This window comes from Ursus arctos, chromosome X, assembly GCF_023065955.2.
Source record: "Ursus arctos isolate Adak ecotype North America chromosome X, UrsArc2.0, whole genome shotgun sequence".
Lineage (NCBI taxonomy): Eukaryota > Metazoa > Chordata > Mammalia > Carnivora > Ursidae > Ursus > Ursus arctos.
Window position 1 is genome coordinate 118,585,443 of NC_079873.1, and position 6,823 is coordinate 118,592,265.

The following is a 6,823-nucleotide window of genomic DNA, read 5'->3' on the forward strand; positions in this document are numbered from 1 at the left end:
ATGGAGGTGGAAGCTGTGCGTGTAGATGGAAGTAGCCAGATTAATGGAGATGAGGGTCAAGGACAGAATCCTGGCAAGCACAACATCTAAGAAGGGGAGATGGGGAGCCAAGAGAGGTAGGAGAAAAACCTGGAGAAACAAGCCAACACTTAGTGGAGCTAAGGAAAGCCTCGTCTCCATGGTCCCTTGAGGACCGAATACTTCCCATTGGGTCTGATAATAAGGTCCCCCAGAGGCTTTTATTAGTGTGCTTTTGGTCAGGTGGAAGGGGCAAAAGTCGGGTCGCTGTGGCTTGAATGGGGGGGGGGGGTGCTGAGGAAATGGAGACAAGCAGGCAGCACGGTCTGTGCTTAAATCTAACTTCCTCCTTCCCTGCTCTTCCAAGCCTTGCTCAGTTACAAACCCCAAATCGCTCCCGTTTTCTCCCCTGTAGCCTGGGCAGCTGGCACTGCAGCCAAAACATAACAGTCGCTCAATAAAATTCTGTTAAACAATAACTCCACACTCTAACCAATAGGGGGTGCTAAAAGAAAAATCACTCTGATCTGTAGAAGGAGCTGGAAGAAACCCCTGAGGAAGTGTGAAGTGCACAGTCTGACCTCTAGGAGGAGCTTCAGGCTTCTTCCAGACACTGCTGAGGAAACCCTGCCTGAGGAGTCTGCTGCAAGGAGTACCACCTTCAGGTAATATTTATTAGTATATACCTAATATGTACCTTCTGTTTGTGGCATGCGGGACTGATTTCCCAGTGATGATAGTGATGTGAAGTTTTCTGGTGGCACAGATTTAGCAAACGATTTTTTTGAGTATGTGTATTTAAACAATGAGCATAAGGGGAAGTGAGTTGATAGGAGTGATACCTAGATATGGCCCAAATCTTTGAAGTAAAATCCGAATCGGAATTTAGATCCCGGGAAAGCCCTGGGTCGCAGTGGTGTGTGGAGCAGATGGTATGAGGAGGTTAAAAGCTGTTGAGTCTGTGTGGAATGCTCTTCTGGATGCCTCTTGGACCCTCTCTTTCTGGGATTCTGCTTCTGTTCCTCCCCTGTGAATTGTGGTAAGAGAAGTCTGGTACCTCTCCTTTAGCTTCTGAGGAGAAGACAGCCCTCTCTCACCTTGAAGGGCAAGGGGGAACTTGGTTGGGGCTCAGAGGAAAAGGAGCCCAAGGAGGATTTGAGGCCTGGTTTGTTGGGTCCTGGTTTGCTTGGAACTGAGGTGTTTCCTGGGGACTTTCAGTGCTCAAACGAGGGAAGTCCCGGGCAGACTAGGACTGTTAGTTACCCTAAAAGGTTTCTTGCCTTCCCTAGGTGTGGTTTTCCTTCAGTTTCTTTCCTTACCTCTCTTCTAACTGAAGGAGTGTTTAGGGTTCCTGAAAGGTCAAAAGGTCAAAAGGTCAGCCTCAGAGAAAGAAGTTTCTAGTCTAGGTCACTGAAGCCTGTTTACTTTGGGCAAAAGGAATATTTATTTATGTAAGATTTTATTTATTTATTTGTCAGAGAGAGAGAGAGCACAAGCAGGGGGAGCGGCAGGCAGAGGCAGAGGGAGAAGCAGGCGCCCTGCTGAGCAAGGAGCCTGAGGCTGGACTTGATCCCAGGACCCTGGGGTCATGACCTGAGCCAAAGGCAGATGCTCGACCAACTGAGCCAGCCAGGCATCCCAGGCAAAAGGAATTTTTAGTCTGTAAAATTTTTAGTCTGTATTTTTAGTTATCTAGTGACTGCACTGAAGTTTGAGGTGAAAGCCTGGGCTGGTAAAGTGTTTCTTTGAATCTGTTCTTCAGGCATTTATTTCCCTCCAAAACCTATGGGCAAGGGGTGGCAGGAAGGGGGACGCTGGCTGTTGCAGGTGGTGGGTCAAGAATTCTAGGATTTATAATTCTGATGGTGTATAGTTTCTCCTCAAGGACAAAACTGAGGTCTCGTAGCTGTACTTAAAATTATTTTTTTGTGTGTATTTTTCTTAATTAATTTTTATTCGTTTACGATCATCAGTTATGAAGAAAAAAGCTCACTATAAGAATTTCAAACCTTCTAGAATCAAAGTAAATAAACTCCTCCCCCACAGCCTTCTCATCTATAATGTAATAGTTTGATTTGTATACCAAATTAGCCTTTTTTATAATATGCAAATATATTTATAATAGATACACATGCATATTTTAGAGATTTTTATTGAATTATAGCATACATACAAAAGAGTGTACTGCTTGATGAATTAGCACAAACTGGATGTTCTGTGGAATGTTCTGGAATGTTCTGTGTGACCTGGGTGATGGTTACATGGGTTTTTTTAGTGTGTGGTAATTCATAGAGTGTGAATGTCTAGAAGTGGGCATTAGGGGGCGCTTCAGGAGTTCTGGAATTTTCTGTGACCTGGGTGATGGTAAAATGGGTTTGTTCAGTGTGTGATAATTCAGAGTGTTAAACGGCTAGAAGTGGGCATTAGGGGGCACTTCAGGAGTTCTGGAATTTTCTGTGACCTGGGTGATGGTAAAATGGGTTTCTTCAGTTTGTGGTAATTCATAGAGTCTTAAATGGCTGTAATTGGCATTAGGGGGCGCTTCAATAGTTCTGGAATGTTCTATGCTGACCTTGGTGATGGTTACATGGGTTTTTTCAGTTTGTGATAATTCATAGGGGGTGAATGGCTGAAGTAGGCATTAGGGAGTACTTTAGGAGTTCTGGAATGTTCTATGTTGACCTGGGTGATGGTTTATGGGTTCATTTTTAGCAACCGTATATTATTCCCTTGTACAAACATTCCATAATTTACTTAATCCTTACTTGATGGTCATTTAGGCTCTTTGTAATTTATTAGTATACATAAGTAATAACCTATATTTATTTTTGCTTCTGTAAGTATTTCTGCAGGAGAGATTTTTAGAAGTGATAAATTGTTGGGTCAAAGGGTATGTGCATTTTATTCATTATTTTCCTTTTGAAAAGGTAATACAAGTTCAGTGTAAAAAAATTCAAGTAGTAAAAAGGGCATATAGAAAAAAGTCAGTCTTCCTTTTACTCTTGACCCCCAGTTCCTAAGGTCCTTCCTCTGAAGCATCCAGTGTTACCAGCTTCTGGTGGGTTTTTTCCAGAGACAGTCTGTGCATTGCATATACAGTTACATATTTTATAGGCACTGCTTAAAACCACACCTCCACCCTCCCCCCCAAGATTGTACCAATTTATGATCTCTCCTGTAGGGTATGAGAGTTGATCTAAGGGTTTTAGAAAGATTTGAGTAAAAGAAACAGATTTTATTCATTTATTTATTCATTTATTAGAAATACATTCACATGTTTCAGATTTCCCAAGGTACAAAAGAGCAGACAGTGAAGTGTCTCCCTCCCATCTTCATCCCCCAGCCACCCTAGCTAACCTTCCCCCAAACAGTTGTATTTTCAGTTTCTTCTGTTTCCTTACAGAGAGTTTGCATGTGCAAACAAATGCATCAGTATTTTCTTTTTCCCAATGTTTTACACAGATGATATCATTGTTTGTATGAGCTCTGACTGTGTATTCTCCCCCTTCTCCCCACCACCCCCAAACCTTAGTGCCTTATAACAATAGTTGTTCGTTTTTTGTCATGAGTTTATGGGCAAGCCGGAAGGTCCTACTGTTCAGGTCCAGGCTTAGCTGATCTCAGTTGATCAGTTGGTCTAGAATGGTCTCAGCTGTAATAATTCAGCTCTATTCCACAGAGTCTTTCACCTTCCAGCTTGTTCTCATTGTGGTGCCATGGATTCCCATGAACAGAAGCACACGAGGCCTCTGGGAGCCCAGGCTTGGACCTGGCACACCATAACTTCTTACATTTTATTGATCAAAGCAAGTCACTAGGTGAGCCCAGATTCAGGGATGTGAGGAGCTATAAAGTCACCTTGCAAGGGATGTGGGTTTAGGGAAGGGAAAATGTAAGGTCATTTATTCCATCAAACACAATGCTATAGGTAGGTATTGTTCTATACCTTACCCTTTTTTCCTAACAGTATATCATATATTTTAAAGATGATTTCCTGTTAGTCCTCAAAGTACTTCTTTGGTTTTTTTTCATTCCATTTTATTTTGCTGGTTCCCTCTTGGAGGAAATTTTGATTGTTCCCAATCTCATTATTATCTAACAATGCTGCAATGAATAACATTGATCATATGTCATATAAATTCCTAGAAGTATAATCACTGGGTCAAAGGGTATGTAAATTTGTAATTTTGATAGATATGGCCAAATTCAATTAAAAAACTTTGCAGGGCACCTGGGTGGCCCAGTCAGTTAAGCAGCCAATTCTTGGTTCCCGCTTAGGTCATGATCTCAGCGTCCTGAGATCGAGCCCCATGTCAGGCTCAGTGCTCAGCCCGGAGTCTGCTTAAAAGATTCTCTCTCCCTCTCCCTCTGCCCCTTCCCTCCACACTCAAACACACACACACACTCTCTCTCTGTCTCTCAAATAAATAAATCTTAAAAAAAATTTTTTTAACTTTTTATTTAGAAAAATGTTGTCAAACCTGTAGAAAAGTTGAAAGAATAGTTCAATGAACACCTATATACCCTTCACCAAAGTTAAACATTTTAAGATTCAAGATTAAACATTTGTTAACATTTTGCCACCTTTGTTCTCTCTCATGCCTTTTCTCTCTTCCTCTCTATCTGCCATCCATCTTCCCCCCCACCAATATATATACACATATTTTTATGAATCGTTTGAAATTAAGTTACAGCCATCAAGGCACTTTTTCAGATACTTTTCCATCCTACATCGCCCCAAAACAGAGGTGTTTGCCTAAATAATCACAATTTTGTTAGCACACCCAAGAAATTCAACATCAATAAGGCAATTTTATTTAATTCACAGTCCATATTCAAATTTCTCAAATTGTCCCAGTAATCTCTTTTGGAGCTTTTCTTTTTTTAAAAAAAATATTTTATTTATTTGAGAGAGAGAAAGTGAGAGAGTGAGAGGGCACAAGCAGGGGCAGAGGGAGAAGTAGATTCCCCTGCTGAGCAGGGAACCTGACACAGGGCTCGATCCCAGGATGCTGGCATCATGACTTGAGCCAAAGGCAGATGCTTAACTGACTGAGCCCTCCAGGCGCCCCAGAGCTTTTCTTTTTTTAATCCAGGATCCAAAATTCAGGATCAAAGTTCATGCAAATTCACCTGGTTGTCATGTCTCTTTAGTTTTCTTTTCTTTTCTTTTTTTTTTTTTAAGATTTTTTATTTTTTTTTAAGTCATCTCTACACCCAACGTAGGGGTCAAACTCACAACCCTGAGATCAGGAGTTGCATGCTGTACTGACTGAGTCAGCCAGGAGCCCCTTTAGTTTTCTTTAATACAGAACAGTCCCCCACTTTTTTTTTCATCTTTCATGAAATATTTATTTTGAAGAGCCTGGGCCAGTTATTTTGCATAATGTCTTGTAATTTGGATTTTTCAGATTGCTTCCTCATGATTAGCTTCAGTGAAACGTTAGATTAAACATTTTTGGCAAGAATACCACGTGGGTGATTCTCATTGCCCCATATCAGGAGGTAGGTGATGTCGGTTGTCCCACTGGTGATGCCAAGTTTGGTCACTTGGTCAAAGTAGTGTTCTTCAGATTCCTCCACTGGAAAGGGACTCTTTCACCTTTTAATTAATTGACATGAAAAAGTATGGGTGACCGTGTACATGTTCTGTTCCCCAAACACTTTCACCAGGTAGTTTAAGCATTCACTAGTGATGCCTATCTGAATCAGTTGTTTTTAAACATTTACTTATTTATTTTAGAGAGAGAGCATGAGCAGGGGGAAGGGCAGAGAGGGAGAGAGAGGGAGAGAAGTAGACTCCCCGCTGAGCCTGGAGCTGGACATGGGGCTTGACGTCACAACTCTGAGATCATGACCTGAGCTGAAATCAAGAGTCGGATGCTTAACCGACTGTGCCACCAGGCGCTCCCTGAATCCGTTTTTAATGGTGGCTTCAAAATGATGTTTTCCTAATTCTGTCATTTATTAGCTAGCATTCTGTTACGGAAAGCTGACCCCCTCTTTTTTTTTTGCATATCACTTCAAATTATTTTGTTATGTTATTATTCAATGTGTTATAACCTGTTACCATTATTGTACTGGTACATGAACACAGATCAATGGAATAAAGTAGAAAGTCCAGAAGTAGACCCGGGTATATATGAAAATTTAATATTTTAAATATGTAATAATACCCAAATCACTGGGGCAAAGAAAGACTTTTTAATAAATGCTATTGGGATAACTGGATAACCACAAGAAAAATAATTTGGTTGCACACCTTACACTGTACACTGGAGTAAACTCCAAATGGGTCTAAATGTAAAAAATAAAGCCATACAAGTACTAGAAGAAAATCTGGGTTTGGGGAAAGCCTTTCTACATATGACTCCAAATCCAGGTGTAATAAAAAAGATGGAAAATGACAACTGCATAAAAATGAAAGTAAAAATCTTTTGCGTGGCAAAAAACACGTAAGCAAAGTCAAAAGCAAGATGACAAAACTGGGAGAAAAATACTTCTACCATATCCTACATAAAAGGCTAATATCCCCAATCCATAAAAAGCTCTCGAATTTCACAGGGGGATACAAGGCTAAAAATAGCGAAAGGAAAATGGGTAGAAACACAGATCACAGAATAAACAAATGACCCTTAGACATATGAAAAGATACTCCACTTCACATATAGTAAAGGGACATGCAAATATGATTTTGAGAATATGCAGTCTACTTGACCGTGTGGCGCCCTTGGGGGGAGGGCTGAAGAGCTGAGTGAATGCACTCCTTGGGTCCTGCCACTTCATAGTCGAATGAATGACTGGG